This window comes from Pleurodeles waltl, chromosome 11 (genome assembly GCF_031143425.1).
Source record: "Pleurodeles waltl isolate 20211129_DDA chromosome 11, aPleWal1.hap1.20221129, whole genome shotgun sequence".
Taxonomy (NCBI): domain Eukaryota; kingdom Metazoa; phylum Chordata; class Amphibia; order Caudata; family Salamandridae; genus Pleurodeles; species Pleurodeles waltl.
In genome coordinates this window covers 543,252,462-543,265,580 of record NC_090450.1, presented here as the reverse complement: position 1 = coordinate 543,265,580, position 13,119 = coordinate 543,252,462, and the positions used below count along the sequence as shown (strand labels likewise).

At 46.6% G+C, this 13,119-nt stretch overlaps 1 protein-coding gene across 2 annotated transcripts in view; it reads left to right on the top strand.

The window, feature by feature from the left end:
* Window positions 1–13,119, top strand: part of LOC138265868 (actin filament-associated protein 1-like 2) — a 289,799-nt gene that overhangs the window by 203,633 nt on the left and 73,047 nt on the right. The window lies entirely within an intron of this gene.

Below are 13,119 nucleotides of genomic sequence, written 5' to 3'. Positions count from 1 at the left end.
AGAATGGTGTCTAGAGGAACATTCAGTGTAAGTCTGAATTAAATGACTCTTTCTCTTCAGGTTACCTTCATCCTTTGTGGGCATGACAACCTGCATGTCCTTTGTTTCCTGGATCCCAGCAGTGCACCTGCCTGGAATGCTAGGGGTAAAATGTGGGCTTGGTGGGCAAATATTCTTTATCAATTGTACCTGAAGCCTGCCCTACTGCGCTTCTTTTGTTGAGATTGGCATGTCCTAACCACCACGGAGCTTGGCAGATGCTGTCTGGGCCAATTAACACACTCCCTTGACTGGTGAGAATCCGTCCTATCTTACAGAAACCATATATTCTGTATATTGCAGGAAAGAGCTGGAAAGGCCAGGAAAAAAATGCATCCTAACAGCAAGTGTTCAAATTTCAGTGAGGATCTCCATTTCATTGATCCTGGTTTCCTGTCAGTGTTGGGACAAAAATGCTGAACTGCACATGTCTGGGTCCTGTTTAGAGTGGCATTGTGGTTTAAAAATAATGGACTGGCTTGCGATCCAAAGTAAATACCATTGGCTAAGATTAATTCAACCAATTACAAATATCCACCCATCATTTGCAATGTGTTTTCATCAAGGGAGCTTGATAATCTGCAAATCCACTAGAGGTGCTCCACAATGGTACTGTGATGTTAGTTCATCTTTGCTGACAGGAGTCTCATAAACGCGAATCCCCATCCCAAGTGAGGGTGGCACTTCCCCATCATCCTAAGATAAGAAGTGACTAGTTGTGGCTGAAGCTGTGTGATTGTACTAATTGTTTACTTTCCTCCTACGTTTTGACTTTGTATATTTTGATGACTGTATTGTCTAAATGTTTTATCAGTGTATTGCTGTAACTGATGATGAATTAGCATTACCTCTTTTCAAGATAATATTACAGACTCAAAATAAAGTAGGAAGTTGATTGCGGTGTGTGCTTTTTTCATGGTAACTGTGTGAATGGTGGTCTCCTTTCAAGCAGTCATTTGTCCATGATATGCAAGACAGCTTTCATTTCCCTGTGCCCAGGACCCAAATATTAGTCTTACCTTTGTTGGCTAGGGTTTGTTGGCCACCATCTGTTGAGTGTGGGATTCTGCTGCTTCTGTGAAATTTACCACTGTTCCTGTGTTGCTAGCTGCCATTTAGCAACAACAGGACAAGCCACATCCTCACCTGAAGCAATCCAAACTGTTCTGACCTTGGACTCCCTGCTCTCAAAGCATGCAAAAATTGGGTACAAAGAGGAAAGATGCACTTCACCTAGACTAGGAGATAACCTTGCATTAGAAAGAATGCAGACAATTGGAGTGCACAGGCTTCCTACTCTTGTAAAGTTGTATAAATACTGGTCCTCTCGAACCAGTAACTTGTACATAATTGGACTTGGATAAGGCGGTGCATTAATCAAGAAAACACTCATTTCCATAGACAGTGCCAACGCTTGGTTGCTGTTTTCCTGTCAGGTGGAGGACAAACCTGGATTCCTGAAGAACCGTTTTGCTCTGACTTTGGAAAGAAAAGGAGTTGGATGCTTCTGTGCGGAGAATAGGTTCCCGGGCTGGTGGAAGAGCTTCACAATGCCTAGCTTACCGAAGGACCTGTATGTGAGATACCTCAGGGAACCAAGGAGGCCACCCAGGGCCTTTAAGTTCCATACAGCTCAGCTAGCCAAGAAACAAGTGTATTGCCTGGGTCATGGAGCTGCAGAGGCGCTTTTCTACGTCATCTCTGGTGAGTCTGCACTGTCTCTAATGCACCATGTACCTGTAGGGAGCTTGTATCTGCACTTTACCAGTTCTAAATGGACCTAGCATTTTCGTCCCTTCAAACTCTGCCAGAACCTATTTCGAAGAGCCATGGGGCAAGCAGGAGCTACTGGTCACAACCATGGGGGTTGAGGTCTTTGCTCCCAATATCCCAGGGCCCAACCTACTATGGTCCTGAACAACTCAGCCAAGTAACCCTTCAGCACTTGAATTTCAGTGGTAGTGGAGCTGTCCAAAGCTTCTTGGGAAAGGGTATCAAGGGGGGTAAAGGGAGGTAGATACAGGGGGGAGAAAACTGGCTCACAACTCAAAGTATGTTCAGTAGCAGCAATAAATGATTGTCCAGTCACACACTCTCTTTTATGACAAAACTAGTATTTACATACAAACACAAAGTGAAATATAGCTCATACACAGCCCCCTGAGGTCAGGGCTTTAGTGTTCAATAGGCAGGTCCCTGATTCCTGCTTCCCTCTCAGTAGCAGTAGGGGCTATTCCCCATTCACTAAAGGCAACATTGAGTTAAGGAACCACTAGTAGTCTGAGTCTCAAGAGTCTCACTCTTGGCTCTGCTAAATTGCCAAAGTGTCCCAAAACTAAAATGGTATGTAGTTCCCCTGGGGCCTTCTGGTCTTGCAATCATGCTTACCAGCTCCTTTGAGGATGGTGTGACCTGAGTCTCCACGGGGAGTGGCAGTGGCTGCTGTTGGCAAGTACCACTTGTGGCTTAGCCAGATGAAACAGTAAGTTCCTCTGATCTTTCCCACAGGTGGAGGAAAGATTGTCCTGGTTCCAATCCTGCGTTGGGGCTAATGGCCCGCACAGGTCACCACAGCGGCCTCTCCTCATGATGCTGGCTTGAACTCAGCTCTATTCCGGTGGCCCCACCTGGCATACAGAGTCACAGACTTTACTTCACACACAGGCCCAATCGATATGGCAGTAATCTTCATGATGGCCCCACTTGGCTATTGGGTTGCGACTTCACACCGCACACACGCTACAGCCCAATCTGCACAGCTGTAATCTTCCTAGCCGCCGTACCTTACAGATGGGGTCTCCTTCTTCACTCTGCACATGGGATACGGTTCGATTGGCATGGCAGTAGGCTTCATGATAGCCCCACCTGGCCAGTAGGCCTCACTTCAGTGACACAGGTAAAAATACCTTTTCATTTCTACTGATCACTATGCAGTATCTTGCTACCACCACACTCATGCTACTTAACTCCTGGCAAAGGCAATAGCCTTTCACCACTATAAGGATAGCGCTTTGGGTGCCCTCCTGGGCACTGTCCATTGGACAGGCCTATGTCATGGTGCACACACATAATTGGTGTTTGCCTATGACAACAAAATTCTGCACCAGGGATCCAGACATCATTGCAGCTGGGGCATTCAGGGCAGAGGAACACATCTACCACCATGCAAGGGACTTTTCAGTTCCAACAACCTCCAGAATGAAAGCTGGTTCTGTAATGGTTTGACCCATCATCCTGGCCCAGTTTTGGAGCTACCATTTTTACTCATGGTTGGCCTCTAGCCTTGGTGTCTCAGTTTCGTGGACTCCCTATTTTAATCCACTACTCTGCTTGGAAAATCTTGACTTTGCCTGTCTGTTTCTGAGATACACCCCTTAAGTTTATAATGCTCCCACACCTCTCCACAGAGATGGTGTATAATGACAGAGAAACATGTGTCAGGGTCTTCATTCACTTATTTTAATTATGCTAGGACATTACAGTACCAATTCATCGCTGAAATACTGTGCCTGGAATGGTAAAATGTCTTTGAGAGTTTTATCAGCGTGGATCACTCTAAAGCTAATTCTGTGCTAGTGTTTTTCTGTGCTTGAAGACTTTCTTGAAAATTGTAAAATGTTCTGTCACATTCCTAGCTTTGCATTTATGAAAATTGTTTTACTCCAATGCTTAGAAATGTTGGTAGAAAAGCATACATTTTATGCAGGCAGAATTAGAGGTTTGTGGCATGTTCTATGAGAGTGGCATCTCTCCAACCTACAGGGACAGGGAACTAAGGGCCAGGTGTACTGTGAATCGATTCTCATAAATGTGGTTGCATGTAGCTCACCAAGTTTTTGGAAATCAATTCTGATTTAGCTAACCAACACATGTACCATTAAAATCACTATTTGGGGTGGGTTACAATTCAACCTACCCAATTACTATACAAGAGGTAGATCACAAATTGCAACTCACTCTCATTTGATGCCATCACAGGGATGGTGACCTGCTGGGGTCAGAAGACCAACATGCCTCTGATTACGTTTAAGTAAAGTTTTTATGTTAATGAAGATCATTTACCTTAAAGGAGGGAAGGTTGCATTTTAAAAATATATACTTTGTTTAAGTTTAGGAATTGGCAGTAGTCCCTTGGCCACTTCCATACAAACCTTTTTTTTACCTTAACAAATGTGAAGTGAAGTGAAGTCCTTTTTCCTTTTCAAATCGGTTACCATCTAATTTGAGAAGTTGGTCACATATCAATGGTTTGTGAGCTAAGTTGCGTGGTTGCAGACAATTGATTTATAGCATTCCAAATTGCAATTTGAGAGGGCTCTCTCAACACAACCATTCCAAACTGCAATTCAGTGTGCATATTTCTAAACCCATTATGCAATTTAGCTACCTGTTACTGAATCACAAAATTGGTTTATTAAACTCAAAAAAGAAAGTTAGCAGTTGCAAACACTTTGATTTAGTGAATCACAGGATTTGCCACTAATTGACTTTGTGCATCTAGTCCCAGGTATCCAGACTTCTTTGATCTTTGTTTTGCATAAATTAAGTGCAATTTTTTTTTTTAACATCTTTTTATTTGTATTTATTGAACATTACACATAGATATAAGCAAATAGCGAAATTAGAAATTAGAAACAATCTCCATACGCAGTATTAGTACCTTTGGAGTTATACACTTGTGCATAGCACCGATATTACAGTCATACTTTTGCGGTCTGCTTTCTTGCAATAATGGCTAGTTTGGTGTTTGTTGCTAGTATTTATGGAGATCTTTGAATAAGAGAAGAGGGATAGAAACTGAAGAAAAGATAAGTGTAATAGTGATAAAGAGTGAGGAAAGAGGCAGAAATAGGGAGCCAGGAGGGTCGGTTTATTTGTTGTAGCGGTATTCTTCTGCTTCTTTCGGTTAGTGGGTGTTCGGGGTGTGTTTAGTGTTGTTATTCAGGTTATGTACTGTTTACTGTTACTCCTATTGTTTGCTGTTCATTTGCGTGTTTGTGTTTTTGTGGTCAGGGGGGGCGCCCTTCACTTTAATCCCTCTATCTTGTAGCGATTGCAGTGTATATGTCTCTGCTTTTGCCCAGCGCAATAGTTCTGTGTGCCATAGTGTCTGTTCTGGTGCGTTGGGAGCTTTCCAATGCATAGCTATTAATCGTCTGTATAAGACTAACGCTAAGTCTATACATTTGTGTATTTGCTTTTTGCCTTTAGGTCTTTCTCTTATTCCCAGTAGACATAGCGCTGGGCTGAGGGCCAATGGAACTTCGAGCCATGCAGTTATTTGAGTTATTATGTTACTCCAAGCATTCAGGATCGGGGGACATTCCCATGTCATGTGAAAGAAAGTAGCGTCGATGGTGCCACATCTTGGGCATTTCTGAGTTGATTGAGGAAACATTCGTGCGAGTCGGTGTGGTGATAAATATGTCTGATGTAAATAGTTAAACTGTGTGAATCTTAGTCTGGGGTTACGTGATACTATGTGTGTCGCTGTTATGGCCTGGTTCCACTCGTGTTGTGATAGAGTGTAAGTGAGGGTCTGGTCCCATCTACTTTTAGCTTGTTCTTGGCCTTGTGTGAATTGTGTGGTCAGGGTTCTGTATATTCCTGAGATATTCGGTAGGTTTTGCGGGTTGTTTAACAATTCGTGTAGGATTGGGGCTACAGTAGGTTCTTTGTTCCCGCATTTCCATGTAGCGCGTATTAATTGTCGCACCGCTCCGTATGTGATGAAGTCACCTCGTCCTAGGTTGTGAGCGGCATCTAGTGCCTCATATGTGCTTAGTTGCCCGTCTATGAATAAGTCGCCCACTGTTTGTATGCCTTTCTCTGGCCAGGTTGATAAATCAAGTTTTGCAGCTATTATTTCAATTTTGGGTATGTCTAATAGGGGTATCTTAGGGGAGCATTGTGGTGTCTTATCACCACACAGCACATATTTGTGCCATATAGGTCGTGCATTATACAGTAATATATTTTGCGTACGCCATGTGTCCTCCCTATCTGATAGGTGGCGTATTATGTTGGTATGTCCTAATTCATTGTATACACTTTGTGCTTCTGTGTTTGCAGGGTTGCGTATCCATTTAAGCACCCACTGCAACTGGGCGGATGCGTAGTATAGTTCTAGTCGGGGTACCCCCAACCCGCCCTGTGCCAGTGGGCAGTGTATTTTGTTTTGGGCCACTCTACGACGGCCGTTACCCCAAGTTAGGTCTGATAATATGCTGGATAGGGATTTAAAGAAGGAGGCAGGAAGTGTCAGTGGTAGCGCAGAGAAAAAGTACAGCAGGCGCGGTAAGACCACCATCTTTGCAATGGCCACTCTGCCCAGAGGGGAGAGTGGAAGCGAGCACCAGAAGGGTAAGGATCCGCAAAGGGCTCTGATCGCACGACCTAGATTACCCTCCCTTAAATCCTGGGGGTCGTGATAAATATTTATGCCCAAGTACTTAAATGTAGTGTAGCACCATTGCAGCTCAGTCGTTGAATGGGCTATGCGGTATGAGTCTGGAATCGCACGCATTGGGAATAGACAGGATTTCGACCAATTGACCTTGAGCCCGGATATAGTTCCGAATTGATCTAGTAGCTCGAGTATATCAGGAAGGGATATAGCATAGTCACGCAAAAACACTAATGCGTCGTCTGCGTACAGAGAATCTATACGGTGCTGTGGGCCATCTGGAATGCCCCAGTCGATCGCAAATGTGCGAAGTCGGGCGGCCAGGGGCTCAATGGCAAGAGCAAACAGCAGTGGAGATAATGGGCATCCCTGCCTTGTGCCTCTCTCCACTCTGAACCTCTCAGACACAGTTTCACCTGTTTTAACTCTAGCTGTCGGCTCAGAGTATAACGTTTTAATCCACCCAACGAATGCCTTGCCAAAGCCCATGAGTTCAAGTGTTTCTAGCAGAAAAGGCCAACCCAGTGTGTCGAACACTTTTTCAATGTCCAGTGACACTGCTACTCGTCCGAATTCATTTTCAGGGGTGTTTGCCATTAATCGCAGTAAGTTCCTAATATTGACATGTGTGTTGCGGCCGGGTATGAATCCCGATTGGTCGTGGTGCACCAGAGTCGACAGCAGTGGGAGAAGGCGGTTTGCTAGTATTTTGCCTAGTAGTTTGCAATCTGTGTTTAATAGTGACAGAGGACGATATGAGCGGACATCCATTGGGTCTCGGCCTGGCTTGTGCAGCACCACTATTATTGCCTCACGTTGTGATTCGGGTAGTTGACCTCGTTCTAGGGCTTCACCTAACATTTCAAAGTATGGCGCTAGCGTTTGTGTTTGGAAGGTGTTATAATATTCTATGGGGAGGCCATCGCTTCCCGGAGCTTTACCGTGTGTCAGCTGACGTAATGCCTGTTGTACTTCCGCGATGTCTTTTGGTCTGTCTAGTTCCTCGGCCTGTATTTGTGTGAGTTGCTTTATTTGTATTCCACTAAGGAACTTACGCAGTTGCTCTTGTGTGGGGGGGTATGCGCTCTATATAATGTGCTATAATATTCTCTGAAGGCGTCATTTATTTCAGATTGGGTGTTTACAATTGCTCCCGAGCTTAGTCGTATCGCCCCGAAAGGAGCACTATGTCTCTCATTTTTCAGGAGCCATGCCAGAAGTCTGCCCGGTCTATCGCCCTCTGAGTGCCTACGGGCCATATGATATTTATAGTCATATTGTCTCAGTCGGTGGTCTGCGTCCTTCCACAATGTGCGCATAGCTGTGAGGCCTGCATTGTCTATTGCTCCCCCTGCGATTTTACATTCTGCGGTTCTTACATTTTGCTTGTGCTTTCGGATTTCGTTTGTCAATGTTTGTCGTACCCCCTTGGCCATTGACATGCATATGCCCCTGACCACCACTTTATGTGCGGCCCATTCATTTGCTCTGGATTTCGAGGTTCCTTTATTAAGTGCAAAATATGTGGTAATTTGAGTGGCTATCTCGTTCCTGAAAGGGGGGTCCAGTAAAAGTTGTGGTTGCAAACGCCATGTTGGGATGCGTGTGCGTGGTTTGCCCCACTTGATTTGTGCTATGAGCGGACTGTGGTCTGAGATCACTCTAGCGGAGTATTCAGCTTTGGTGAATTTGTATGTCAGTTCAAGTGAGCAGAGTATTAGGTCTATACGGGTGTGTAGGAGGTGCACAGGTGAGTGGTAAGAGTATTCCCTGTCCAATGGGTGGCGGTGTCTCCACACATCGATCAATCGGCGCTCAGACATCCAGGATTGCAGTGTTTGTGAGTTTTTCCTTACTGGGGCAGCCACCAACGGGGTGTGATCTGTCCATATCTATTTGTGGCACTCAGTTCATGTCGCCTCCCCAAATATTGGGTATGTTTAAGGTGTTTGATAGGTGAGATATGGTGGTTTGTAGAAATTCGCTCTGCTTAACATTAGGGGTGTATAACCCTGTAATCGCTAGTGGCTCTCCATCTAGTGTGCCAATCAACTGGATATACCTGCCTTCTTTATCTGTTGTAATGTGTTTTGTAGAGTATGGCACCCCGGACGCTATCCATATCATGACCCCCCTCGCGAAAGACGATGTGCCTGCTGTGTATAGTTGTCCCGCCCAACTTTGTTTCCAATGATTTGGCATCTGCTGGAGTGATGTGTGTTTCCTGTAATATAGCAATGTGTATATGATGGCGTTTTAGGTGTGCTCGTACCCTGTTACGTTTAACTGCACCGGCCATGCCTTTTACATTCCATGTTATTATGTTATAGGTTGTGTCCTTATGTGTCATTTTACGTTGTGTTGGTTATCCCCCTGCAGGTCCGCTTCGGGGGATAATGTTGCCCCTTGCATCACCCTGCATGGTATCGTCGCACGCCTTGGCCCCCCGCCCAATTGCCGTCCCGCATGTGTAGGATATTAATGGCCCCGAGAAATTGGTATAGGCACCTATTAAGAAAAATAGAATAAAGAAAAACAACAGAAACCTATAAAAAGGATATACTGGGCAAAGCCCAACTTCAAGTGTTTTGGCACAACCAGTGCCTAAATCGAGTCCGAAGGGGTACTGTTCCATTCGGGTACCGAGTAGGTAGTGGGGGGCACGCGTTGATGGAGGCTAGTCTCTCGCCCCTGGTCCGTATTAGTACAGGTTGTTCCCAGCGCCAGCGTGTGTGTGTCCTTGTAATTAGGTGTTGTTATTTCAGCTTCAGCGCGCGGCCTAGCCGGGCCAGCATGCAACCAGTGTATTCTTGAAGTGAGCTTTCCCTCACATTATGTCCGTAGGCATTTTAGGGCAGGTGTCGTTAGTTTCAGCCCTTTGGGGATACCAAAGAGTGGTTCTCATATTTCGTCGGCCGCACGTGGGGTGAGGCTCGGTCCCCTCGCCAACGGAGAGAGGGAGGGGCTGGTGTCACTGTGTTGCGAGCTACTGTCGACGCACTCTGCTTCATTATTAGTGCTCAATTGTGAGCGTACTGATGTGTTGATCTCTTTTAAGGCTTGCGCCTGATCATCTGCCATTTGTGTTTTGGTTGGTCTCGCCAAGTTGTTTTTTTTTCCTCTATGGGGGTATGGGGTTATCCATTCTTCCTTTGGCTTGTCTTCTTTAGTTGGGTCGACTATGCCTTTCGCTTGTGCTCAGGCGTCCTTCGGCGTTGGAAATATGAGTGTTTTTTCATCTGAAATTATCCGGAGGCGAGCTGGGAACATAAGTGAATAAGTGATTTTATTCTCTCTTAAGACTTGCTTGATTTTGAAGAACAAGGCCCTTTTGTTTTGAACTTCAGTCGTATAATCTGGATAGGCAGTGATAATGCAATTCTCCATACTGGCCGTGCCAGAAGTTCTAAAATGCTATAAGACGAGGTCCCTGTCCCTACAATTTAGAAATCTCGCTATCAGTGGGCGGGGTGGGGCACCCGGGCGAGGAGGTCTGCCTGGGATTCTATGAGCTCTTTCTATAATTGGAGCTTTAGTAGAGTCTTGTATTTTCATTGTGTCTTTAAGCCATTTCTCCAGGAATACTTTGGCCTGTAATGTTTCTGCTCTTTCTGGGATTCCCAAAAATCTGATGTTATTGCGTCTGGAGCGGCCCTCTGCCTCCTCAGTTCTTCGCTGTAGCTGTGTGATTTCCGCCTCTAGCTGCTGTATTTTGTTTTTCATGACAGTTACCTCTGGTTGGACATTTTCTAATGCTGTTTCTATGTCCCCAACCCTATCTGTAAGTTTGTGGTGATCCGCTCGAAGAATGGTGATTTCCGAGATTGCAAAGTCAATTTTACTCTTGAGGGAGGTCTTGGTATCCATGACTGCTTGCAGCAGTTTTTCAAATTGTAATGAATGCTTGTGAAGTGTCTCATTCACTTGTGATATTGTTATCCTTTGTGATTCTGGTGGGGTGCCGCTGTCCGAGCTAGGTCCCAATTTGGGTAGTTTTGGCTTGACCATTATGCCTTCTGAAGTATACTTATGGATCACCCAAGGGTATCGTGTCCTGCCCACACGGGGTCGTTGAGTGCTGCGGATAAGTGGTGTTGTCTTCCAGCGGGCGGCTTTTAAGTGGTAGGCAATGCGAGAGGTTCAACGCTGTTTATCTGCTAGAACGGGTTGTCATTGCTTATTTTGCGCACTTGGGCCATGGCTTAGTATTTGTTTTCGGGCGTCTGCGGCGCTGCGGGCACCCGGCCTTATGAAACTATCCTTCCAGTCGTCGCCCCCCCCTCTCAGCTTCGGGGCCGATGCCCTGTGTCCGCTGCCCAAGGCAAGTCACGAACAGTAGCAGGGAGTGCCCCTCAAGTCCGCTTAAGTACTTTTATTCTTCTCGTCTCGGGCCTAGTTCATTCGGGGCCGTGGGCACCGCCTTGCCCCGATACCGTCTCTTCCGCCATTTCCGGGCCTGCGGGCCGTCGTGCAACGGGGAGCGCCCCTCCAGCCAGCGCCACCCCTCCGATCATAACCCCGTTCGAGCCGCAATCAGCTTGTGGGAAGCGTTTCCCCGGGATCGCAGTATGTCCACAGCGCTTCTTACCTCGGGCCGCCGCTCCGAGTTTCTGCGACAGTCCGATCCTGCCCGTCCTGGGCCACGTGTACTCCTTCGCACCGCCGATTCCTCTTCTGGTTCTCCGAGCCACGAGTGTGTGGCTGCGAGGAGCTCCGATCTATGTAGCCACACTCTGCCGAAGATCCGTCTTTTTTTTTTTCCCCGCTCGGGGGGGGTCGGGCCGCGATCTCAGTCTCGTAAGGTCTTATCGGCCGGGGCGCCGATAGATATCCTCCACGGATCTGGCCCCATGGGGCCCCGGGATCGCAGTGTGACCACAGCGCTTCTTACCTCGGGCCGCCGCTCCGAGTTTCTGCAACAGTCCGATCCTGCCCGTCCTGGGCCACGTGTACTGCCTCACACCGCCGATTCCTCTTCTGGTTCTCCGAGCCACGAGTGTGTGGCCGCGAGGAGCTCTGATCTATATAGCCACACTCTGCCGAAGATCCGTCTTTTTTTCAGTTCGGAGGGCCGGGCCGCAATCTCAGTCTCGTAAGGTCTTAACGGCCGGGGCGCCGATTGATATCTTTTACGGCTCTGGCCCCATGGGGCCCCGGGATCGCAGTGTGTCCACAGCGCTTCTTACCTCGGGCCGCTGCTCCGAGTTTCTGCGACAGTCCGATCCTGCCTGTCCTGGGCCACGTGTACTGCCTCGCACCGCCGATTCCTCTTCTGGTTCTCCGAGCCACGAGTGTGTGGCCGCGAGGAGCTCTGATCTATATAGCCACACTCTGCCGAAGATCCGTCTTTTTTTCCGTTCGGAGGGCCGGGCCGCGATCTCAGTCTCATAAGGTCTTATCGGCCGGGGCGCTGATTGATATCTTCTACGGCTCTGGCCCCATGGGGCCCCGGGATCGCAGTGTGTCCACAGCGCTTCTTACCTCGGGCCGCCGTTCCGAGTTTCTGCGACAGTCTGATCCTGCCCGTCCTGGGCAACGTGTACTGCCTCGCACCGCCGATTCCTCTTCTGGTTCTCCGAGCCACGAGTGTGTGGCCGCGAGGAGCTACGATCTATATAGCCACACTCTGCCGAAGATCTGTCTTTTTTCGTCCGGAGGGCCGGGCCGCGATCCCAGTCTCGTAAGGTCTTATCGGCCAGGGCGCCGATTGATATCCTCCATGGCTCTGGCCTCGTGGGACCGCGCGTCGCACATTTCTAGTTGTTGCATGTGTTTCGGAGCCTAGCAATCCTACGAGAGGACTCAAGGGAGGCTCCGGCTTACAACTTCAGTATTATTTTTGCGCTGGGGTCAGGATCAATGAAGGATTCTTGTGGACCGAGAGCGGAGCTCCCCGCTCAAGCGTCCGCTCCGGCCGCCATCTTGGCCATGCCCCCAAATTTAGTGCAATTTAAGCTTGCCAGTATATGGTTTTAACCACTGATTGTATATTACAGAAAATGGACTATTCTTATAATGGGTAGATGTGAATGTAAATTCTCTAATTCTTTCAATCAAATTGTTTTAAATAAATATAATCCTATGTTATTGAAAAGATTTGTGCACTGAGTTGTCAACATCATCTTTAATAAAAAAAGAATCTCTGCTTTTTTTAAGCACGTTTAAAATGTAACTTCCATGCACAAATTAAATAATTAAGCACATTCCATGGAAAATTGTTCTTATTTGGATATTTATTTGTGCATGATTTCTCCTGTGCCGGGAATAACAAAAATGATATAGAGACGCTCAGTAAGAAAATGACTATGAAAGGGCAAAAATACAATACAACTGCTTGATTTAAGATTAAAATCAATAAATAGCTTTTCAAAATCCTGTGAAAAACCTACCATGTGTTTCTGCTGGACGGACAATGGCATCCCCATAGTAAATGCAAAATACCTCATTGTGAAGAAAAGTCACAGGGTCTTTAAGAAAAGATAGTCAGAAAATGGAAGACAAATGATGAAGATGGCCAAGCTCATTTTCTTTGTACTTGGGCTTACTTCAAAGCTGGTGTTGGCCTCAAAACTGAATGTAACATCCTAAGTTATACTCCTACATTTCCCAGAAATGGTCCTCATAGTTATCTATTAGGAATCACAGAGAGAATTGAAATAGTGCTGGTAAGTTGG